Source organism: Lissotriton vulgaris, chromosome 9 (genome assembly GCF_964263255.1).
Source record: "Lissotriton vulgaris chromosome 9, aLisVul1.2, whole genome shotgun sequence".
Classification (NCBI taxonomy): domain Eukaryota; kingdom Metazoa; phylum Chordata; class Amphibia; order Caudata; family Salamandridae; genus Lissotriton; species Lissotriton vulgaris.
The window spans coordinates 158,688,724-158,715,324 of NC_141697.1; positions in this window are offsets into that span (position 1 = coordinate 158,688,724).

A 26,601-nucleotide genomic window follows, 5' to 3' on the forward strand; every position below is an offset into this window, starting at 1 on the left:
GGCAAGCTCAATTGGTTGATCTGTTATATCTGTTTCTTTCAATTTCTGGCGGATTGCCACAGATGCTGCTTCTCCTTTTATGTTGGTTAGTAATATAGCTGAGACCTGCTTGAAGTCTTTCAGTAATTTCATACCAAGAGTTAAAGCAGGTTCTGGACCGTATTCATTCTGAATTTGTTTTAGCACATCCGGTATTACCGCCATGGACGGAACACCATGTGTTTTTGTGTAAATGGAAGCAAAGACTGTACCCCAAGTGTCACAGTCCTCCACATGTGGTGCGACCCCCATTGGAATTCAGATGGTCAGAATTCTGTGTTTCTCAATAGGGGTAGTATTCGGGAATACTGCCTCTAGTTGAGTAATTTTCTGTGCTAACCAGAAAGGAATTTGTTCCCGTTTTGCGGGAGTTTTTCCAAGACATGTTTGTATGTTTTGTGGTGTAATTTTATTTGTGTTCTCCTGATGAGGGGTCAGCTGTGGAACATTAACAGCTGTTTGGACTGTTGCAGTCCGGCTCATTACATATTGGACTAACTGTCTATGTATTTTAATCAGTAATTTTAGTTGTGCTAAAAGTTCTTCTCTTGACATTTTTTCAATGTCTGGATGTGGTGTGTAGCTGGCTAGAACCGGCCACGTTGCTCCTGGTCTACCTAGTGGACCGAGCCTGGTGATGTGATCATTATGTTTTAGGGCGCCTTTAAACCAGAGCAGGTGCTCTTGGTATTTTAATGGGATTTCAATCTCCTCGAAAGGAGCGTACTCTTCCGGTGGTTCCTCTATTTTGTAATAGTGAAACTCGTGTGTTGTAGCGTCTGCTGCTGGAAAGTTTATCCAAGAATAGAATACCTCTGTCTGCCGATATTCGTGTGCCTCTATCACGAAAATGACTGTACTACCTCGTGATGTCAGTCCGTTTTCTATACGTTTTGAAGTTATAGATTTTCTTATGTTTGCCGGGATGATAATCGCACCCGGTTCATTAATCCCTGTAACATCGGGACCCTGTTGATTCGCGTCTACTGCGACTTCATTGGTTCCGTTGTTATTGCCATTACCGACATTGTATTAATGAAGGTTTGCAGAGCAGGTTTCCAAGGAAACAAAGATTAAGTGCACAATATTTTGGAACACTGTATCCTTCAATGTTGACTAAACCAGAAACTTTACATAGGAATCTCTTCCTACTAAGTTCCGGCGGATTTTAACCTTTCACCCACTCCAGACGTCTATTGGAGTATTTACGGGAGAAAAGGGTCTGTGTGAAAAAGCACCACTGAGTTACTCTAACGTCTTGCGTTAGTTTTATCGCCTTACCAAACATTGGGCGCCATGTAGTGTAGTTCCTATTTTCCCTATAGGCCCTGCGCATTGTAATAACGTAAACAGCAGTGTAGATGTAGGACTGCAGTCTTCTAGGTCTCTACTGACTATGTTAGACTTAATTTAGATTTGCGCCAGCTAGCTCAGAGGTCACTGGAAACTTTCTTGACTGAATAGGAAGTGATTAGCTTCCCTGGCTCAGACAAGAAGGGATTCAGCTTCCGACAACCGCATGAACATGACAACTTTGCTCCTCAGAATAAGAGTCAATCTCTAGAGTCATGTGAAACAATAGACAGCTATTTTACTCAGTCAGTTGTGCAGATTTTACTTTCACCAGGATGCAGAGAATAGAGAGACGGGCGTTTTCAATAAAAGATATTATTTATTGAGCAGTCTTCCTTCTCATGCAAGAGAAATGAATTGCCACATTTGCAAAACTTGTTATTATGAAAAGTGCGTACAGTAAAAGGAGTATTACGAAATAATACTGTAAAAGCATTGATATGGTTTCTTAGCCATAAGATAGTTAAAATGAATAAAATATATACATTCATATATACATTAGCTAACGACCTCAACTGGTGCTTCTAACTACGCCTACCCCGGTGTACCTGACCTAAGCCTAATACATGGGAGGGAGTAAGTAAGTAGCAGTTTAAGTGTAGTTGGTTTTGCCAAGAGTTTGTTTCAAGAATTCTCTCTAAGGGTTTAGTCAGCATCGTACCTCTGGAATAGAATGCAGAAGGTCTGGTATCTCCTCTCAGGACCCGATATCCTAGTCACCCGCAAGGATAGGCTGGAAACGCCGGAGCTGGATTTTCTCGGCAGGAGAAAAGACAGCGTCTTTCTCAGCGCGTCAAGGAGGAGGGGCAGCGTCCGTGGGTTTCTCGCATCTGCTGGGCTCTGCAAGGGACAGCTGTTCTGCTCCAGTATTCACCACCACCGTGTGCTTGCTTAAGGCAACATTGGTATATTTATACCTGAAAGGTGCTGAGTTTGACGTAAGTTTTTGGACATAAGACGTCAATAAAGATGTCACTAAGAACTAGTCGTTCTTAAAGTGCTCGCAGGAGTTCTATTACTAATCAAAACAAAGCAAGCGGGGCTTTCCCAGGTTGCTGGGGGGTTTGAGATGTCGAAAGAACTCGGTGTGTTATCTAGGAATCTAAGGAAGTGGCTTCTGCTGGTCATGGACTGTCATGAGCTGCAGAGACGAGTTACTGAAATATGGCTCTGATCGTTTATGCCATTATAGGGATATGTATTGATTATAGCCGTATAGGTGCATGAGGTCACAATATTGATCGGGGTCCTAGATAGAACACAACAAAACAACCTACGGAGCTCAAAACTTGAACAGGCACCTTCTGGCAGGTCAGAACTCTTAGAAGTGGAGTTCAGGGGAGCTGGGGGTGAAGTCTTGTTGTGTCCCTGAGACTTCAGAGTAGGAGGTCAGCACCTACAAGCACATGGAGATTGTTCTTCAAGCAGGTTTCTCAGCAATGTTCCAGTCTTTGTCCTTTCCTTGACAGAAGCAGCAACTGCAGGCCAACCCCGCAAAGCACACAACAAAGGGGCAGTACTTCCCCTCACAGCTCTCCAGCTCTTCTCCTTAGCAAAGGTTCCTCTTGAGTCCAGAAGGGATCTAATTCTTTGAGGTTTAAGGTCCACTACTTATATCTCATTTTGTCTTTGTTTTCTTTGTGGCAAAAGTCTCTGAGAGGAGTCAAAACCAGTTCTGTCCTCTTTGGTGCAGCATCACTACAAGAGGAGGAGACAGTTGTATTCAGAGGAGACACTGCCTATTCAGGTGTAAGTGAAACTCATCCCACCACTCTAAATGCAGCCACGATCTATTCAGTTCAGCTCTGAGTCACCCAGGAAAGACAGGACACACCTCAACCCCCCTGGTGGCTGTCTACAGTGAATGTACATCCCCAGCCCGTCACTCCAACACCAGACCGTCAATACACAAAATAGCTGAGGCAAACAGAATGGTTATGTAAGAAAATGCCTCCTTTCTAAAAGTGCCATTCTCAAACACACAATTTAAAAACCATATCCCTAAAAAGATGTGTTATTAAATTCTGAGTTCAGAGAGCATAAACTCCATTTCTCCACCTTGTCCCAAAGGAAAGTTATACTTGTAAGATGTTACAAAAAGACTCCCATATTAGCCTTTCAATAGTGAAAAACTAAATTGGCAGTATTTTTACATACACTCCACCCTGCCCATGGGGGTACCTTTGTCCTACTTGAGGGATGCCTTACATGTAAGAAAAGGGATGGTTAGGGCCTGGCAAGTGGGCACACTTGACAGGTCTACATGGCAGTTTACAGCTCCCTGAAGACACTGCAGTGGCAGGTCTGAAATACGTATACAGGGCTACTCATGTGGGTGGCACAATCAGTGCTTCAGGCCCACTAGTCACATTTGATTTACAGGCCCTGGCACATTTGGTGCACTTTACTAGGGACTTGCCAGTAAATCAAATATGCCAATCATGGATAAACAATCATGATAACAATGTACAAAGGGAGCACTTGCACTTTGACATTGATCAGCAGTTGCAAAGTTCCCAAAGCATCTAAGCCCACAAAAATGAAATCCAACACAACATTAAAAATACAGGCGGTAGAGGCAAAAATTCAGGGGAAAACATGCCAAGGATGCCAAGTCTAACACATGTCCCCTCCAGCTGAAAAGGGGGGAGAAAAACCCACCCTCTTGGAAGTTCTCATCACTAAAGCGGAAGAATCTGGACAGACCATCATCATTGGCGTGTTCTGTACGAGGGCGGTGTTCCACCGTAAAGTCCATTCCCTGTAGGGAGATGGACCACCTTAACAGTTTTGGGTTCTAACCCCTCATTTGCATCAACCATCTGAGGGGCCTGTGGTCTCTCTGATCCCGGAAGTGAGGCCCAAACAAGTAAGACCATAGCTTCTTACCTGGTGCCCTAAGTACACCACAGACCCCTGCCCTATCTGGCATTTGCTGGCCTTGAAAGTGAGGCCTGCCTTTTGAAGAGTTTTCTACACTTCACAGAGGTATTGATAGTGTTAATCCCAGCTGGAGCGGAACACCGCAATGCCATCCAGGTAGGTGGTGCTAAATTCCTATAGCCCGGACAGTACCTGGATGACCAGTCTCTGGAATGTGGCTGGGGCATTCTTCAACAAAAAGTGCATTACACGGGGCCCATGGTGCCCCTCTGGCGTTAAGAATACAGACCTCCCTTTTGCCCCATCATTTAAGGCAATCTGCCAGTACCATGACATTAGATCAAATGTGCTGAGGTTCTGGGCAGTTCCCAACAGAGCAATGAGCTCATCAGCTCTTGGATGGGGTGCATGTCAGTCCTAGTGATGGCATTGAGCTGACGGTAGTCCACACAGATCCACAGTGCAGGAGTGGTAGCTGGGATAGACCTTGGGCTGCTGGAGGGCTTTATCACTCCAAAGGCCCACATGTTGGAAACTTCATCCTTGATGCTAGCTCTGACCTTGTCAGCCAACCTGTAAATCTTGTGTTTTACAGATAAACTGTCTCCAGTGTCCATATTATGGAAATTCACACCATCCACTGACCCATCCTGTTCCTTGGCAGACAGGAGGTCAGCAAGAGCTTCACTCTCCTCTCCCATTTCATTATCTGTAGCCAGGAGCATAGTCATTTCAGACCTTTCAAAGTGAGGTCTGAGACGGTTCAGGTGTAGGACCCTCAAAGGCATCCTAGGAGTCTGCAAGTTCACCAAGTCGGTAACTTCATTCTTGCACTCCACCTCGTCGAGTGGCCATGTCTGTTGTCTTGGAGCACACAAGGCTCCACTGGTGCCATCACCCACACTTTGTGACCAGGCTGATGCTCTACCAGAGTGGCATTCTGGTTTATCATTGTTTCATCTCCTTCTGGATGGCTTCCAGGTTCACCTGAGCAAACTTTCTGAAGTATTGTTTTTGAAGGCCAGCATGTAGCTGAATACATCCTTCGGTGGTCTTACTTGGAGTTTTCTCCTAGCCCTCCTTCACCAGACTGATAGGCCCTCTCACAAGATGCCTATACAGCAATTTAAAGGGAATAAACCTAAAGACTTCTGCAATACCTCCCCGTAGAAAAACAACAGACATGGTAAGAAGAAGTCCCACTAACGTCTTATGGGTACACATTTCCTTGGGGATTGTAAGGAGTGGTGGATTTGTATGTTACACCACACTCCTCCCATAAAGACGTCATATACCTAGATATGAAATTTGTATCTCGGTCAGATACCACCTCTCTGAGGGCCCCCACACTGGAAAAGATCCCCATCAATACACAGCTCACCACAGGGGCTGTGATTGTCCTGAGAGGGACAGCGTCTGGGCACTGAGTGGCGTGGTCCACCAGTGCCAAGATATACTTGTTGCCTAAGGGATCCAGTGGAACCACAATATCAATGCCCACCCGCCCGAAAGTGGTGCTCACCACAGGAAAAGTCTAGAGTCTGGAGTCCCAGAGACTTAAGAACAGGAGACCAGCACACATAAGCCCTTTGTGATTATTCTTCAAGCAAGTTTCTCTGCAAGGTTCCAGTCTTTGTCCTTTCCATGCCAGAAGCAGCAACTGCAGGCCAACCCAGCAAAGGGGCAGTAATCCTCCTCACAGCTCTCCAGCTCTTCTCCTTGGCAAAGGTTCCTCTTGAGTCCAGAAGTGATCTAATTCTGTGTGGTTTAAGGTCCACTACTTATATCCCATTTTGTCTTTGCTCTCTTAGTGGCAAGAGCCCTTGAAACCAGTTTAAACCAGTTCTGTCCTCTTTGTTGCAGCATCACTACAGGAGGAGGAGACAGCATTGTGTAGAGGAAACACTGCCTACTCAGGTGTAAGTGAAGCTCATCACACCACTCTAAATGCAGCCAAGGTCTATTCAGCTGAGCTCTGAGTCACCCAAGAAAGGCAGGACACACATCACCCCCCCTTGTGGCTCTCTACAGTGAATGCACATCCCCAGCCCGTCACTCCAAAAACAGACAGTCAATACACAAAATAGCAGAGGCACACCACAGAATGGTTAAATAAGAAAAGGCCTACTATCTAAAAGTGGCATTTTCCAACACACAATTTAATAACCATCTCACTAAAAATATGTGTTAATAAATCCTGACTTCAGAGAGCATAAACTCCATTTCTCTATCTTGTTTTAATGGAAAGTTATACTTGTAAGATGTTACAAAGTAACTCCCATTTTAGCCTACGGGACAGATACCCTTTCAATAGTGAAAACCGAAATTGGCAGTATTTCACTATTAGGACATGTAATACACACCAGTACAAGTCCCACCTTTTACATATACTCCACCCTGCCCATGGGGGTATCTTTGGCCTACCTGAGGGGTGCCTTACATTTAAGAAAAGGGATGGTTAGGGCCTGGCAAGTAGGTACACTTGCCAGGTTGACATGGCAATTTACAACTGTGCGCAGACATTGCAGTGGCAGGTCTGCAATACGTTTTCAGGGCTACTCATGTGGGTGGCACAATCAGTGCTGCAGGCTCACTAGTAACATTTGATTTACAGGCCCTGGCACATTCCGTGCACTTTACTAGGGGCTTGCCAGTAAATCAAATATGCCATTCATGGATAAACAATCATGATAAGAATTTACACGGCGAGAACTTGCACTTTGACACTAATCAGCAGTGGCAAATTGCCCAAAGTATCTAAGCCTGCAAAGACTAAATCCAGCACAGCATCACAAATACTGGAGGTGAAGGCAAAAAGTCAGGGGAAACCATGCCAAAGATGCCAAGTCCAAAAACAACAAAAACAGGGTCAGAAAAATAGGAGGCAAAAGGCAAAAAGTTTGGAGATCATCCTCGAAAAAATAGTCAGACCTAACAACAGGTAAGGATTCTCCATGGGTTAGCTCAGTGGCCTCTGAGAACATAGACAGACAGCTACAACTGGGTTCAGAAAGACATAGAACTGGCAAGTGCCCCTGCAGCAGTGGGCCATTGTCCTTGTTCTATCGCCCTAAGCAGGGAAGTCTATGAATGAATTGATTAGGCTACTCTGGCTTAGGCTGTGGGGGGGATTTGTGTTGAAAAATAGCCCTCTCTGAAGGGCCAGTCCAAACTATTTGACTTCCTCCTCTTCTTTTTCTGACCTTCCTTTTAGTGGCTTTAGGACTCTGGGCACTTAATCACAGCTGACTAGTGCTAAGTGCATGTGCTCTCGCCTCTAAACATGGTATCATTGATTTATACAATTTCAGCCTTTTTGATTTGCTTGTAAGTTCCTTGTCAAGTGGTATACCATATACCCAGGGACTGTAAATTAAATACTACTTCTGGGCCTGCAACACTGATTGTGCCACCCATAAAAGTAGCCTTTTAAACCTGTCTCAGGCCTGCTACTGCAGTGCCTGTGTGTACAGTTTACTGCCACTTCAACTTGCTATTTAAAGCTACTTGACAAACCTCAACCTTTCTTTTTATTACATATAAGTCACCCATAAGGTAGGCTCTAGGTAGCTCTAAGGTCATGGTGCAATGGAAGTAAAATGTAGGACATGTACTTTTATGTTCTGCATGTCCTGGCAGTGTCAGATAGCCTATTTCATGGTTCACGTCTGTGAGGCCTACCCCTCTCAGAGGCTAGCATTCAGAATTCCCATATACCTTTTTAAGTGGTAATTCCTGATCAGAGAGGAGTAGCTTTTTCATGTATTATATATTTGGATTGTTAATGATAAATCCTCCTTACTAGTGAAGTTGGATTTAACATTACTAGTTTAGAAACGCCACTTTTAGAAAGTGGACATTTCTCTGCACTTACTGCTCTGTGTGCTTACAGCCTGTCCCCAATACACGTCTGGAGTAGGGTGACTGCTGCACTTTGTGCATTCCCTCTAAATAGCCACAAACACAGACAGCTGATCACTCATCTGCATTCTGATGTGCCTTCCTGGGCAGGAAGGAATGGGAGTGACACTTACTCTTCAATAGATAGAGTCCTGTCCACACATTAAGCATTGATTTACCCCCCAGGTTTAGCCTGGCAAACAGGACTGGGTTGAAGGGATCCTTGTGCACTTCAGAGAGTTCTTTTGAAGTCACCCCCTACATCAAAGTACTTTTGGGTATATGTACTGGGGCTCTGATCCTACCAAATCAGACACTTTGTTATAGTCTGATTTGGACATTGCTAGAAGGCACATCGCCAGAAGGACTTCTGTGCTGCCAGGAGGAACTTCCACTCTGCTAATAGCTTTGCTGTGTTGGCCTGCTGTTTGCTGTGCTTGAGGGACTGCCACTTTGCTACCTGCCTTGTTGTGCTGACCTGCCGAGGGCTACCTTTTTCTGTGGTAAAAATAAAGGGGGCACATGCATCAAGCATTTTTGACCTTCCGAACGCAAAAAATGGTTTCCAGATGCAGCAAACCTCAATTTGCGATTTGGTAACCTGTTGCCGAATCGCAAAATGGGTTTGTGATTCGGTATTTGGAAGGGGCGTGTTTAGGGCGTACCTTCCAAATACCAAATCCTAACGGTATGCATGAATGTTTTGTGACCGTGAATGCAGCTGCAAAACATTTGTATATTACCACCTACTTCAAGTAGGTGGTAACCCATTCGCAAATGGGCAGGGGTCCCCAAGTGACCCCTTCCTCTTTGTGAATGGTTGTAAAAGCATTTTTAAGAGCAGGCAGTGGTCCCACGGACCACTGCCTGGTCTTAAAATATGAAAAGAAAACTTTTAATTTCACTTTTTGTAAAACATCTTGTTTTCCTTTAAGGAAAACGGGCTGCTTTACAAAACAAATAGATTGCTTTATTTAAAAGCAATAACGGACATGGTGGTCTGTTGACCTCAGCAGGCCATCATTCCTGTGATTTTTGTGATTCCTACGGGGGTCGCAAATTGCGATCTACCTCATTAATATTAATGAGGTAAAGCGATTTGCTACCCCCTAGGAATTGCAATCTATAACTTTGAGGTTCATGCATTGTAAATTGCGATTACCTAATTGCGATTCTCAGGAATTCGCAATTAGTTATTCGCTATATACATTTTGATGCATGTAGCCCAAAGAGCTATCCAAGGGTTTATTGGCTCGCCCTCTGGTAAGTCTCAGGATCATAAAAGACTTTGCCCTACTTCTGCCATGGGACTCTGCAACTTGTGAGTCCGGCAGCCCAAACTCAACAAAGATCATCCTGTATGATAGCCAACTATACAAAGGTGCAGCTTTCTGTAAAGAAACTGGACATGTGAGGTCTCTACAGTCGACCGGCGCGATATTGTGGGTGGCTGACTGTGACTCAAGCATACTGGCCCAGATACAGCACAGGAGGAAGGGAAGGGCAGGGGCACATAGCTGGTCCCGTATTAGTATCACAAGTGTCTTTACCACAGTTTGAGCAGCAATGGCATGATCTATCATGGGATGAAGACAAGCGTTTTAGGCATGTGGGTGTACATATATTGTATTTTAAGTGGGCCGTCATGATGCAACAACTTTATTTGTGGTTTCTGAGCTTATGATTTCCGTGCTCACGGTGCTTCTCGCGCTTCCAATTTTGATTTCAGACACCGAATTCATGTGTGTCATTCAGCAGCGTGTTGCGTCTGAATTTAAAAATAATTGCCGTGAGTAAGGAGTCGGTTCATATTTACACAAAACTAACTGTGTCTATGTCAGGACTGGCCAACCCCTGTTACAAAATCATCAAGAAGCCTAAGTTATCTCCCTGCTGTCAATTTAATTCAGCATAATCGCTGTTCTAACTCTGGTTAGTACCGTTCTCTTCGAGGTTCCTCACTTCTTCTGAAGAAGCGGTTGATTCATTTGCGGCGACTTTCCAAGATGGCCGCTCGGCACCACTGTCAGATTGCCGGTCTAGTGTTTTAAGAGGTTTCAGTGCATAGCTGTGTTGGCTCTACTGCACGAAACGAGCTGCGCACTTCAACTGGATTTTCTGAGGAAACGGTTGTGCTTTCTCAACTGCGTTTTCTTGACGAGTCATTTGGTCCATGAGTACAATTTAGAAGTTCGCTTACCGCTTGTTGGTAAGAAGAATTTCAGAGAAGTCATCTTAACCGCGGTTGCAGTAAGTTTTTGATTTTTGATTCCCAAGTTTGAATTTTGTGGAAATTCGAGTAAGGGCAAGTTTGTCAGGTGGGTAGTGTATGAAGGTGCACAGTTTCTTCAGTCTCAGAGCAGTAATTTAGGAAGATAAGAGCCAGACTCTTTCTGACACGATTTGGAGCTAAGTCCCTAATTCTGCAAAGAGACTTTAATAAATAAGGACAGGAGTTATTACAAGACTCAAGCAAAATATTTTGGAACCTAACACAAGACCGTAGGAATTTGTACAGACGGAAGAATATCTACACATGTTCGTCAAGTAGGTGTATTTATGTATCTATATATATATACACAACTTTCAAGCATCCATAATGCATAAGGTTCACCTTTGCCTCGGGTTAATTAGCTGTTGCCCTACGCGTTTCGGAGCCCCTGTGCTCCTTGTTCACGGGCTTACACGGAGGCACGGAAATGAAGGACGCACCCTTTTTGACACAAACATTTATTTGCGTCATCTCTTAAGCACATAGTGTTGCATTCTGGTGTTTTTAGTTCGTATTGTCCTGTAGTAGGCTCGGGTGCCCCCTTCCGAGTCTTTTCCTCTATGTAGGTTCCGCGATTCTCTCGTGCCATTAATTGCAATTGTCTTTCACCCTCAGTGGGCCCCCAGGGCAGTGTGAACCGACAAGGGTGCTGCTTGAAAGTTCCAAAGGCAAACTTGGCGCAGTTCGGTTGTTCCGAAGGTCCTGATTGTAGGTGGTGCCTCTTCGCGACATGGACTGCCGCTAAACATTTTTTTCTTCCAAAGGACCAGCACTTCGAAGAGCACACAACTTTCAAGCATCCATAATGCATAAGGTTCACCTTTGCCTCGGGTTAATTAGCTGTTGCCCTATGCGTTTCGGAGCCCCTGTGCTCCTTGTTCACGGGCTTACACGGAGGCACGGAAATGAAGGACGCACCCTTTTTGACACAAACATTTATTTGCGTCATCTCTTAAGCACATAGTGTTGCATTCTGGTGTTTTTAGTTCGTATTGTCCTGTAGTAGGCTCGGGTGCCCCCTTCCGAGTCTTTTCCTCTATGTAGGTTCCGCGATTCTCTCGTGCCATTAATTGCAATTGTCTTTCACCCTCAGTGGGCCCCCAGGGCAGTGTGAACCGACAAGGGTGCTGCTTGAAAGTTCCAAAGGCAAACTTGGCGCAGTTCGGTTGTTCCGAAGGTCCTGATTGTAGGTGGTGCCTCTTCGCGACATGGACTGCCGCTAAACATTTTTTTCTTCCAAAGGACCAGCACTTCGAAGAGCACACAACTTTCAAGCATCCATAATGCATAAGGTTCACCTTTGCCTCGGGTTAATTAGCTGTTGCCCTATGCGTTTCGGAGCCCCTGTGCTCCTCGTTCACGGGCTTACACGGAGGCACGGAAATGAAGGACGCACCATTTTTGACACGAACATTTATTTGCGTCATCTCTTAAGCACATAGTGTTGCATTCTGGTATTTTTAGTTCGTATTGTCCTGTAGTAGGCTCGGGTGCCCCCTTCTGAGTCTTTTCCCCTATGTAGGTTCCGCGATTCTCTCGTGCCATTAATTGCAATTGTCTTTCACCCTCAGTGGGCCCCCAGGGCAGTGTGAACCGACAAGGGTGCTGCTTGAAAGTTTTAAAGGGAAACTTGGCGCAGTTCCGTTGTTCCCAAGGTCCTGATTGTAGGTGGTGCCTCTTCGCGACATGGACTGCCGCTAAACATTTTTTTCTTCCAAAGGACCAGCACTTCGAAGAGCATACAACTTTCAAGCATCCATAATGCATAATGTTCACCTTTGCCTCGGGTTAATTAGCTGTTGCCCTACGCGTTTCGGCGCCCCTGTGCTCCTTGTTCACGGGCTTACACGGAGGCACAGAAATGAAGGACGCACCCTTTTTGACACAAACATTTATTTGCGTCATCTCTTAAGCACATAGTGTTGCATTCTGGTATTTTTAGTTCGTATTTCGTATTTCGTATTTCGTGCATCAGCTGGAGTGTCGGCTTCCTTCGGCACTTGCTGTAGTGAGCTGCGTCGGGCAAGTAGATAGTCGAGATGCTCCGAACCAATGTGTCTTGCTAGAGCAAGTGAAGGCATATTTATACCTTGAAGGTGCCTAGTTTGACGTAAAGTCGGGCAAAATAACGTCAGTAAAGAACCCCTAGGGAATAGTAGTTCTTTGTAAAGTACACAATTTCTTGGACAAACAAATATTCAAGCAAGGGGAAGTCCCTGACTGCTTAAGCTGGTTTTCCAAGAAACCGTTGTGACTTTTGGTACGGGTGGAAGTAGCCATGCCTGTATTTGGACTGCATGGGCTATGTCTAAATAAGGGTATGATTTCTATACCTATATCAGGGCAATGTGAATTGTACCTATATAAGGGCATGAATCGGGAAATTTCGCTCGGATCCTAAAACGCCATACACCATGCATACTAAATCAACCTTTTAATGGCCTTTTGGATAAAGAAACCAATGATTTAAAAAACATAGAAATATTGGAAATCAACAAGCAAGGATATCCTAAAACTAAAGACACCATGGCTGTCATGACTAAAAGAACAGAGGCCAGTGAAACTGACAGATTAGGTGCCCAAATGTCAGAAACCTCAGCGGAAGTTATTGCAGACAAACAAATGAATGCAAAACAACGGCGAGCAAAAAAACGTAAAGGCAGAAGTCAAAAAACAAAATCAAACCGTGAAGGATTTACGTGTCTCTTTGGGAGATGCTTACCATTAGCACCATTAGCACAAAGCGTACTCAAGTCTGAGAGTGACACTAGCTTAGTAGGGACTCCTGTTCAAGATATAGTTGAGATATTAGCAAAAAATCAGATAGACAGCAGAATGACGCGAACAACTGAGAAAATGCATATACTTGGTAATACCATGAGTGAAGATTTAGAAGCCCCGCACCGAGATAGGCCCAGTATATGTCTCCAACCATCCATAGAGGAAAAAGCATCTCTCGAGCCTGCTCAGAATTGATTACCAAATAGCAATACCACCAAAGAGCAATACCACGACTCGTTCTATTACCACTCAAACAATAAACCACAAACACATTCCAGTAATAAAGCTTGGGAATGATACAGAGCCTAAATAGTTAGAAGAAACAACAAGGTGCAACCTGAAAGAGACAACTGGCCTCCAGTACTCAAGTGACTCCATCCTTATGCATAAGGGCTAACCACAGACAAGAAATACAGGCACCCACAAAAAATTCAGGAACCCCGCCATACCTTCCCTGGCCCGAAGTGGACAATCAATTGGCTAAACTGTTCAAACCAAATAAACAAATACTTTGTCAAAAAGTAAAAGATGAAGTAGAACTTTCCACCTATCAGGTAAAAACACCAGTAACACGAGGAAGTGAGTCTACACCATCAGGACAAATTAACAGAGGGTCCAGGAGCACAGACGAACTAAGGAAAGCGACAAATGCAATATGGTTCAATCTGGACTATATTTCGAAAGGTAGGCACGGCATTCTGAATAGAGGTAACATTCTAGGGCTGCTATCTCATAACCCCTCTTTGGAAGAAGTGAGATCTTCTGATCTGGTCGCAATTTAATTTATAGATGACGATGGAACGGGCGGTGAAAAAACGAAAGCCACATGGTTATCGTCAGCAATTTCACAGAAAATATTAGCAGAGACCGCCATATTTAGAAATTGGGAATAACAATATCCCCATACACAAAGCCAAGATACCCGGAAATATTAATTCCGGTAGAAACGGCGGAGGATCAGGCCCCTGTTAAAAGTTCCAGTATATCAGTTCTTAGAGGAGTAGTGGGGATATGTGGAACAAGTAGTGACCAAAATCCCAGTATCACTCGACGGATCCAAGATGGCAAGTCATCACTAACTGGATTAACTGATCTAAGATGGATTGCTAGAACAATAAACAACAACATGAATTGACAAACTGGCTTATACTTCAGAGCGAGTAAGCATAATCACCTGCGTATATGTTCATGGAATATTAATGGTCTAGAATATCTGATTCAGATTTTTTAAGCTATGTATATATATATATATATATATATATATATATATATATATATATATATTCACTGAAAAAACCATAGGTTTCACACCAGTTATAGTTAGCAGAACATTTTACTCATACAAAATCATTGAAATTCCCACGTTATAGTTATTTGGACTCACTATAACTCGCGCGCCCGCAATCCACTGCTGATGATGTCACATATTACATCATTCATGACATGGTCAGTGACATCACTGATGACATCACTGATGACATCTCAAATGATATCACTGATGACATCACTGATTACATCTCAAATGACATCACTTGTCATGAATGATGTAATATGTGACATCATCAGCAGTGGATTGCGGGCGCGCAAGTTATAGTGAGTCCAACTAACTATAACGTGGAAATTTCAATGGTTTTGTATGAATAAAATGTTCTGCTAACTATAACTGGTGTGAAACCTATGGGTTTTTCAGTGAATTTGAAAGGTTTTTTAAAAGCTAATTCCTAACTATAACGTTTGTGAAACCTATGGTTTTTTCACTGAATTTCATAGTTTTTTTAAAAGCCAATTCCTTTGTATATCGACTTTGTAACCTACGTTTTTTTTTTTAGCTGTTTTCTATAACTATTAATTTTTAAAAAAAAAATTATTTGTTCAATGTATATTATTTTTTTAAATCAAATTTTCCTGGGGCGCTCAGGGTGCGCGCACCAGTGAGCTTACCCATATCATTTTGTCTTGTAGCACTCCGGGTGCGCGCACCGGTAAGCTCTTCCGAGAGCGTAGCGAGAGCGCTAATTCTGCGTTCGTAAAAAAAAATATGTATGAAAACTAAATAATAATGCAAGACATTCAGTACCATACTTAAAAAAGCAGTATTTTTAATTTACGAAATGAAAATGATTTAGCATTTCCGTAAAGCTAGCAAAACGTCACTCAGGCGCACCGCGTAAGCGCCCCCGGAAGCGCCTACGTTCGCGCCGCGTAAGCGCCCCCGGAAGCGCTTCGGTACGCGCAGCGTAAGCGCGTCAAGTCATATGACCTTAAAATAACACTTTTCATTGGTTGCTAACAGTTTTTTTTTAAAAGAATTAAATCCCCAGTCAGGTTCCTTCATAGATCACATCCTCCTTTCAGCTGGTGTGGTCCATCAAGTTTTAAACTTTGATATCCTTGAAAGCATTCACAGCGACCACAACCCTCTTCACCTTGAGCTACAATGTGGTCCTTTTGTACTTCGGAAAAATATTAAGGACCCGGGAGTGCTAAAACCGGTTAATAACAATCGCCGCCTGAAATGGAATTTGATAAACAGTGACAATCTGTACGAGACCATTTTAAAGCACTGTGAACCTGAACTCAATCTCTGTGGCTCAAACTCCACTCCCCCGGAATCCATCTTATCTGCCTTCGCAGTGGTGACAAAAAGGATTGACCAATTGCTGTCCGTACCCATTAAGGGAACAACTGCCCAACACCCTCGATGGTTTGATCATGCCTGTTCCTCAGCTAATCGAAAACTAAAAGCTGCCCTCAAGAACAAGCCAAGAGACTCTGCACTCATCAAGGCCCTACGTGCAGAATATAAAAACGCCCTTGCATCTCGCAAAAAGACTATAAAAACTAAAACCTGGGAGTCTTTGCTCGATCCCTCAATCCTGGGCAATAGCTCGAAGTTTTGGAGTATAATTAACAAGCCACTCTTTGATGACCCAAATGCTGAAAGCCTTGGAACTGTCATACCTGAGAATGACTGGATCTCTCAATTCAGTTCCATTTTCATGAGTGACGCTCCACAGACATTGCAAACACTTAAACTCCCCGAAAATACTCCTCTGCACTTTACTATCAAAGAAGTTGAATTAGGGATTCATGGTCTCTCTAGTAATAAAGCACCGGGCCCAGACGGTCTTCCACCGGATCTATTTAAATCCAACATTCCCTTCTGGGCCCCAATCCTCACAGCTGTCATCAATGCTGGGGCCGCAATAGGGGCTCCTAAGTCCTGGGGAGCATCCACTATCGTCCCTGTATATAAAAAGGGTGACAGAACAAAAGCGGCTTGTTATAGACCAATTTCTCTGATAAATTCAGTTGCAAAGGTAGTGGGAGGGATCCTCTTAAACCGGCTGAACACGTGGGCCAAACATAACAGTATAATGACTCCTGTCCAGTATGGATTCAGACCAGGGCACTCTACAACTACCCAATGCCTGAACTTATATTTAATCAGTGGCAAATATACTCAAGCCAGAGAAGGAACTTTATATATGGCCTTTATGGACCTTTCTTCGGCCTTTGATTGAGTCGATAGAAGTAAACTCTGGGAAGTCTTGCAGAACATGGGCGTTGAAAATAACTTGATCAACTTTTTGGCTGACCTCCATAATGACACACGCGCCAATGTCCGTTACACTAAAGATCTGAAAGTAACGAGAGACCGTGGGGTCAGGCAGGGCTGTATTTTAGCACCTTTTCTTTTTAACTTATATATAAATGGACTCGAGGAACATCTTTTAAAAACTGACACGGATTATCCTCGCATTGGAAAAAAGGGCGTGCCTGTTCTGCTATACGCAGACGACGCCGTTCTCATATCCAGAACTGCACTCGGACTTCAAAAACTATTAGATTCCTTTCTTCAATTCATGACCTTACGTGGCCTGAACGTCAACAACTCCAAATCATTCGTTATGATGGTAGGCTCAGGTTCAAAAAAACGTTAGTGTGGAATTCACATAAATGAAGAACACAACTCGGGATGGTGAACTCCAAAGAACTGTTTATTATTAAGTAATAAACACCGTGACCTCAGCCACAGCCTCATGAACTGCCCTCGCCTCAGTGTGTCCCCGGCGCTCGCCTTGGAACGCTGGTCGCGGTGACATTCTAAGTGATGTCACCGCGAGCAGCACCATCACATGCAGAGCCGCCGGGGGAGGCAGGAAGAGGGAGATACCACACATCCCCCTTCCCTGCAGAAATAGAAAACATTAGATGAAACGATGAGCAGGAAACTGAAATAGAGGAAAAGCTTACATTAGGCAGCAATATCAATGGTTACATCATTACATATTGGTTGAAATGTCTGGGAGGCCTGATCACTCTCTTGTTGGGCCTGTGGCCTGGGAGAGGGACGCCCGACGGCCTCCTGCTGGCTAACCCGCTATCCAGTCTTGGACCACTCTCCCCCCCCCTTGCACCTTCAGGGACTTCTACTGGAGGGTGGTACTTTACAACTCTCCCTAGGTTCCATATTTTTCCTTCTTGGGTTTTGACTGCATTCTTGAAAAGTTTAGTGATTTTTGTTGGACTGCTGTACTCTGACCAGCTTGCCTTCCCTGTGGGAGCTCTGATTTTGATGTTTTCACCTACTTTGAAACCCCCTTCTCGCGTGGCCTTGCGTTGGTCATAACCTTCTTTCCTCACCCTCATGGCTTGTTCTTGTTTCCTCAGGCTGTCCTTTTCTTTGGTTCGGTCTGACCACCCCTTGTTCCATTCCATCCACCCTGGGGCAAGCTTAGTGTTGGGTGTCCTTGCGCGGAGCAATTCGAACGGGGTGACGCCCGTCGTCTGATGTGGCGTGAACCTGTATGCTTCCAGGCGCCTCCACACTTCTTCTTTCCAACTTATGCCACTGGCTTTGGCCAGCTGTATGCTCTCCTTGATGGTTTTGTTAAAGCGTTCGACCATGCCATTGGTTTCTGGGTGGTATAGTGCGCATCGCTTGTGTCTGATGCCTCTTTCTTCTAGGAAGTCCTCCATTTCTTTTGAGCAGAGTTGCACTCCGTTGTCAGTGAGGATGTTGCTGGGGAGTCCCTCTCGGATAAATACCTCCTGCAAGAACCCGATGACGGTCTTTGTCGTGACTTCACTGACGAGTTTTATCTCCGGCCACCGAGAATACAGATCCATGAGCACCAGCATGTAAGGTGTCCGCAGCTCCCCAGTCATTGGGCCCACGATGTCCAACGCTAACTCGTCCCAAGGTCCTGACGGGGGCGGCCTACATACCATGGGTGGAGTCTGCTGCTTCAAAACCTTGTCACTATTGCAGCACGGGATGCATTCCCTGATTCTCCTTTCGGTTGCCAAGTCCATGTTCGGCCACCAGTAACTCTCCCTGAGCCTTTGCTTGGTCTTGGTGATACCCAAGTGCCCTTCGTGAGCTATCTCGACCAGGTTGTCTCTCACAGTAGCTGGTGGTACGAGTCTCGTTCCCCTGAACAGGCATCCGTCAACAATGGTTAGCTCGTCCTTAACAGCCTGGAAAGGCCGCAGGTCTTCATCACGTTTGTCCCCGTGCTTCCATCCATCTCTCACTCTTCTGCAAACTTCTTCCATGGTCTTGTCCTCTTCTTGTGCCTTTCTCCACGTTTCTTCACCCAACGCCTTCTGGATGGTGCAGACATTCTCAACCATGTATCCTTCTTCATCTTCATCGGTTTTGTCTCGCATTTCACCTGCTTCTACATCACTGACAAGCCTGGACAGGCAGTCAGCTGCAAGGTTTTGTGTTCCTGGGACATACTCGACATTGAATGTGTACTCCTGGAGACTGACCACCCAACGCCTTATCCTACTGGAGATGGCATCCAAACCCTTCTTGCTGAACACTTCTACCAGCGGTTTGTGGTCGGTTCGGAGGGTGAACTGCGTACCCCACAGGAAGTCTCTGAATTTGCCTACTGCCCAGGATACCGCCAATGCCTCCTTTTCAATGACTGAGTAGTTGTTCTCAGATTTTTGGAGTGACCTTGAGGCGAAAGCCACAGTCTCTTCTCCTTCCGCACCTTTCTGGGTAAGAACCGCTCCCAACCCTTTTGCACTGGCATCAGTGGTAAGGATCGTTGCCCGGCCGGGCATGTAAGACTTCAAACTAGGGGCTCCCGCAAGAGCTCTCCTTACATCCTCGAACTCGCTCTGGCATTCTTGGCTCCATTTGAACTCGCTTTCTTTCTTCAGCAACAGCCTGATGGCGTAAGTCCTGCCTGCTAAGTTTCTGATGAACTTCCCATAAAACTCCAACATCCCCATGAATGATTTGATCTCGTCTTTGTTCTTGGGGGGTGACAGATTCACAATGGTGTCCTGGAGTTCGACCTTGGGACGTATGCCTTCTGCTGTGATCTTGTGACCCAGGAAATCCAACTCGGCACAGCTAAATACACATTTGTTCTTCTTCACGGTGAGGCCCTGGGACAAAAATCTCCTCAGTACACATCTCAGTCTCTGATCATGCTCAACTTGGTTCTTAGCAAACACCAACACGTCATCCTGGTAACACACGACGCCAGGGATGCCTTTCAGGATGTTGCCCATGATTCTTTGGAAGACAGCAGCCGCCGAGACTAGGCCGAAAGGCATCCTTTTGAACTTGTAAGCACCCATGGGTGTAACAAAAGCAGTGAGTTCTTGAGACTCCTCGTGAAGTTTTATCTGGAAATAGGCCGAAGTGAGATCGAGGGTGGAAAACACCTTGGCACCCTCTAGCATGCTCATCATTTGGGTGATGTTAGGCAAGGGGTATCGGTCAACGACGACCTCTTTGTTGAGTGCCCTCAAATTAATGCAGAGCCGGACTGACCCATCCTTCTTCTTCGCTGCCACGATGGGCGCCAACCATTCGGTCGCCTCCACAGGTTCGATAACTCCAGCCTTGCACAGTTTCTCCAGTTCAGTTCTGACCTCCTCCTGAATGGCTATGGGGAGTCTTCTGACTTTTGCCACAACGGGCTTGGCGTCCTTCTTCAATTTGATTTTGTGGCAGTAGTTCTTCAAACACCCAAGCTCTTCCCCAAACACCTCTTCAAATTCTCTTGTGATGTCAGCCTCACCTTCTTGTATCTCCTGTATCAAGATCTGGGGATTGCTGTTGGGATTGAGGTACACTCCTAACCCCTTTTGAGCACGCCACCCCAAAATGTTGTCCCCTACAGTGGACACATATACTTTGGACACAGTAGACCTGTTTCTGTACTCAATTTTACTCAGGAAGTACCCTTTCATGGAGATGGGGCGCCCTGCATACCCTCCTGGTCTCAGGTCTAACCTCCTCAAGGTTATCCTGCCTTTGGACACACGTGAGAACTCCTTGGCATTAATGATAGTTATTCGAGAACAAGAGTCAAACAATGCATCTAGGTCAACATTCCCAACTTTTATGGTGTCTTTGGGACTATCAACTTGTTCCTCTTCAACTTGTGCTGTAACTTCGTTACATAAGGGGTTTCTGGGACCTGGCGCCTTCAACTCTTGTACTTGCACAACAAACTCGTCGCTCACCACATTTGTTCTGTCTCTACTCTGTCTACTGGCCCCCTGCCCACTCTTGCAAAATTGCTTGAAATGGCCCTTCTTACCGCACCTGTTACATGTGAACCTGAGGGCGGGACACTCCTTGTCGTTGGCTAGGTGCCCTTGTTTCCCACACCTGTAGCAGGTACCTTTGTATGACCCTCCCGGTCTGCTTTCCTTCTGCTCCTTTCCCACTGCCTTCTGACCCTTAACTACAGACACAGTCTCACTTTCGGTCACCACCTCGCTGACATTAGTCTTGTCATCGTTCTTCTTCTCCCCTGCATCTTGCTTAATCTCCTTGACACACTGCAACATGTGCTCTACCTGCTTGGCTATGATGAGGACTTCTCTCAATGGCGGGTCATCTTTAAGCCAAAGCTCCTCACGCACTCGCTCCATCCTGCAGGTCAAAACAAACTGGTCCCTAATTCTCTCCTCGCTCGCTCCCCCAAACTTACACGTTGCAGCTAACTTCCTCAACTCAGACACAAAATCCTCTATAGATTCCCCATCCTTTTGTGCCCTCTTACCAAAATGATACCTCTCCATAATTGTGCTGGTCTTGGGGAGGTAGTGCAAGTCTAACTTCTTTAGACTAATTTCAAATTCATTAAGACCCCTTGCCTCCTGTGCCCCTAAATCCGGGAGATGGTCTAGGACTTCCTCCCCCTCTGCGCCCAAGTAATAAGCCAGTAATGCAACCTTCCTTTCTAGACCCAAGTTGGGCCCACACACAGTAGCATAATTGAGGAACACTTTTTTCCATTTTTTCCACAGGATGGTGGGGTCCCCTGGGCTGGTCAAGAAGAAGGGCGGAGGGGTCACACTTTGCATGTTAAATATACAATAGACAGAAAGAAGCTCTGACCTTCAAGTAGGCACCTACCCTTCGAGTAGCAAACTGCGTTCAGTGAGAACCTGAAATCTGAGCTGACTAAATGTGACTAGAGGGAAAAGGAATTGAACCACCAGTGGAGACACTATAAGGGAACAGAAATCCAACCACCCTTGCACACCTTCCACTTTGCCAAAATGTACACGAAGAAAGATAAAACCAGTCCCTTCAAAATTTCAATACATTTCTCTCAAGGTCACCAGATAGAGATGCTTCCTTGGTGCAGAATGTCAGGACAGTACTCCAAACAAAGTGGTCCCACTGCAGTGCTCCCAAAAGTGCGATCACAAGATGGTTTTCCACCTTCCACGCCGTCCTGACAGTAGGACCCACAGTCACTCAGGCACAAGGATGGGTTAGTCTGACAGAGAAACGCCACTCCGCTGCGCTCGTAGGCCCCTTTCTCCTTCCACGTCGCGCTCTCAGGGGCCCCTGGGTATTCCACTCATGTTCCTTTAAACAGCCAATACGCCTCAAGCTTCTCTGCAGCCCTGGCAAGTTCAGTTCTGACAACAGCCCAAAACCGCGTTGTTTCCCTATCCAAAGCGGCAGGATTACACTTCCAATGTTCACTACTAGCGCTGCTCCGTGTGTGCTCTTCACACCTGCGTGCTGAAAGCCACGCGCCACTAACGCAGGGGCTCCGGGCAGTGAAGCAGAGGGAATTCACCACCCGAGGCCAGGCTTCAAACGCCCCTTTGCCAACAATACTCAACGCTGCCCTGCTGCTGGCAAATAGAGCGCGCGTTGAAAATCTGAAGAGCAGGGCTGGGAACACTGCGCCGGACTCCTGCTTAATGACACTGCTCCGGTGGCGCTACAATTGCTCGCAGGAAGGGGTACCTCACCTTGTCATGACACAACTTGATGGCTCGCCACGCACAACGGCGGCAGGTCTGGCTTCAGCGCGCTTGGGCACAAACAGCTGTACCTCACCTCCAGCGCGCCTGTCAGGAGCAGACTTTCACGTTGGTATCCAGGCACCTACGACTCCTCTTTCTTCATTCAAGTCGACGTCTCGTCCCCTTGTTGTGCTGTTCCTTTCATCTGTTTGCCCCTCGCGTTACAGTTCTATTTAAAGTGACAGGTTACTTCCCAGTCGGCCGGCTGAGAACACACACGTCAGCTGCTGTTTTTCCGATTTTCTCTCGGCGGCCGTGTTTTCTCGGCGTGTTGAGGTCACTGGCTTTGACCCTCGTCGCCAGTGTGGAATTCACATAAATGAAGAACACAACTCGGGATGGTGAACTCCAAAGAACTGTTTATTATTAAGTAATAAACACCGTGACCTCAGCCACAGCCTCATGAACTGCCCTCGCCTCAGTGTGTCCCCGGCGCTCGCCTTGGAACGCTGGTCGCGGTGACATTCTAAGTGATGTCACCGCGAGCAGCACCATCACATGCAGAGCCGCCGGGGGAGGCAGGAAGAGGGAGATACCACAGTTACCCCTTCTCAGTCAATGGGGAAAAAATACCATCTACAAAAACCTTTTCATACCTTGGAGTATTGTTTGATCATAAACTTTCATGGGGCCCTGCCATAAACAAAAAGAAAGGTGAAATACTAAGGACCAACACTGGAATAATGGACTTTGCACGCAAAATGGGTAACACCCCAGTGTCCGCCGTAATGAAGCTTTACCAAGAGAAAAGCATTGCGGTTGCCTGTTACGGAAGCGAACTATGGGGCTTTGCCCCAGCGGATGCCCTTACAACTCTTGAAAATAACTTCCTGAAACAGGTCCTGAGTTTACCAAAAAGCACCGCCAACTTCTCCGTCCATGAGGAACTGGGCACACCGTACCTAGGAGATAAAATTGCTGTAAATCCTCTGCTCTGCTGGTTGAACTGTTGGATGAATGACTCAATACCACTAACTCACAATATTCTTTTTGAAGCCCTCACCTGGGAAGGGCAACTCAAGATACCCTGGCTGAAATACATTAGAAACTGCCTCAAAGATCTGGGTAGGTTGGATCTTTACTTAACACCTCAGCGCATATCCAAGAAAGACGCTAACTATGTACAGGATACTTTCCTACTAAATCGACAGCTTGATAGGAAAGAAATTGAGTTGAAGAAGGGCAGTGTAATGAGTCATATTCTAACTAAGACTTGTATACGCTCTGAACCATATCTATCCTGGAATATATCAAGACATGAGCGCTTCCTGTTGAGCAGATTCCGTTTTGGTTTATATCACCTGTTGTTAGCTTTACCGAGTGGAGCCCATAGAGGTCAAGTGCTGCCACCTTGCGGCTGCGACAACAAGTCTCCGCAAGACCTGGCTCACTTTTTATTCATGTGCACTTTTTACTCGAGACCACGGAATATGTGTTCAAAACCCTTGCTTAAAAAACTGAACTTTGTGCAAATTAAGCCAGCTCTTTTATATCTCCAAATGCTGCACGATGATAGCACTATTTTTACTTGTAACTTTTTAAAAACAGCTCTGAAATTCAGACAAAGTATGGAAGGTTGATCCCCAGTTGAACTGCATTATCCTAGTAACTAAGTCTCAAATAAGTACATTTACATTGGATTATGTCACCATTTAATCTCTTTGTGATTACCTGCTTTTATCTGCTTGTTTTTTTTTTTTTCAATAATGAACTGTATATATATGTATTTTACATGCTTTTATGACTGCATTTCTGACAGTCGAATAAAGAATTTTGAATTGAATTGAAATCCCCACCCATTTCCTTCACTTCTTCTTTCACTTTTGTGACTGCAAGACCTGTCTTTTTGCTGCTTAATCTTCGTTTGATTATCATGGCTGCCAGAGAATCCAGCAGAAGTGATGTCACAGATAGATTTTTAGATGAAGAGGTTCCTCAGCCTAGAAAAAAAGAGCATTTTATCTGGAATTTTTTTTCTCATACCAGCAGACCAAAAAAAAGTAAATGCTCCAAAAGTGGAATATCGAATTTGTCAAACTGTCCTGTCACGGGGTGACCCTACCAAAAAATATTCCTTTGGAAATTCAACTATGATCCGGCACGTCGAGAGGAGGCACCCTCAGAACTATGCCCGAGAGAGTGTCAGGGCTCTGGCACAAGAGACTCCAGGGGACGGTGCTTCTACCTCAACTGGAGGAGCAACTGCATCATCAGTGAGGGGGCGACCAGACCAGCTGATCCCTAATATTCAGCCTGCTTTTAATGAAGCCACAATTAAATGCAGAAAATGTGATCAGCTACTTTGTTATGGGGAACAAAGTGTTATGCTCATGGTTCGAGCAATAGAGAACCACCGCTGCCATCCCCAGCCCTAATTATGATTTTTTTATTTTGCTCCTGTTGAGCAGTTTCCCATTCCCTGTTTTGGTTTTTGTTCAAAAAAAAAGGAAAAAAGAAGAAAAAAAAAAGTTATTTTCAGAACTACCTCCAATTCTCATCAAAGAGCTGTATTCTTAAAAAAATGAAAAAGAGTTTTTCCCTGTGGTGCGCTCAGGGTGCGCGTACCGGAGAGCGTACCCGGGAACGCACCCAGCACTTACCCTGCGAAAATTAAAAAAAAAAAAAAGTTTTTTTTGCCCTTCAGGATCCTTCTAGGCCCCCCATAGAAAACCTAGGGGGACAGGGGGTGTCTACTCTGCCCCCTTTTAATTTGTTCCCCCTTTCTTTTTCACCTCTTGTGTCTCGATTCTACCGAGACACAAGATGGCAGACTCTCCAGACTGTTTAGAATGTTGAAAGACAACCGACAGCCAATCACCTTTCTGCTCGCGCACTCCCGTAGCGCGCGGGTGTGCACACCGGTACGCGTACCGGTGAGCGCTCGGTGCGCGCCTATAGATATATATGTGTTTTTGAAGTTAATTTTCAAAAAAACCACTGGAGCAATTTCCGCCAAATATAGCAAAGGCCCATCTGCGTACCAGTCCCTACAATTTTGCCAAGTTTGGCATAATTTCATTCAGCCGTTCGGGCTGTAGACTTGTCAGACCGTCCTATGGAAATTAACATGGGGAAAACACGTTTTGGGACCCCCCTTTTTTCTCAGCCCCCACTTCACGAATCCCCCCGAAACTTCAAGGGAAGGAGCAGAGTGGAGTTGGCAAAAATTTTGGAAAATTACACGCAAATTCCTCAACTGGCGCCAGAGTTATTCCCAATAGAATGTTGCGGATTTCCTATGGTAGCCTATCCTAACTATAACTACCTACTGGCGACCGCCAGTAGGAAATATATATATATATATATATATATATATATATATATATATATATATATATATATATATATATATATATATATATATATATATATATATATATATATATATATATATATATATATATATATATATATATATATATATCGCACCAACCGTCAGCTACAGTAAGTAACTACACGAACGGCCACTCCAATCTTGCTGTTGAAATTTCTTTAATGGTGACAGCTTAGCATTACGCGTTTCGCCTCTACTAAGGCTTAATCATATGCAGCTCAATCAAATGCAGGATGGGCTCGTTAACTTTTTAAACACAACGTAACTTTAGACATTGAAGAGGGACTAGTGCCCAACAGGTGGAATTTAAAGTGGCAGTGAGGTGTTCTTAATTCATTTTCACACACAGTGTCAGTCAGTACTGTTCAATTAATTCCGGACAAGTTCCGTTAGAATAGGTATTCTCATCATACCTGTGTGCTGGCACTGTGCTAAAGTTAATGTTTGTTCCCGATATGTCCATCGGACCACTGGTCCCAGAATGCACCCTCACTGTTCCTCTTTAGCCGGCTAAGTCTTTCAATGCAGATCATGGCAAAGTTATTCCTTCGGATTTACCGGCAGCCAGTTTCCAAGTGAGCCTTTATAGGAAAGATTTCATGTGTGGCGTGTGTCTCCCGGCAGCCGCCTCGTCCAAGGTTAACTCCGCTACCATCCAGGTTCTTATCGGGTCTTTCAGTCCTCCGCTAAAATAATCCTCAGCAAGACAGGCGCAGAGAAAGTC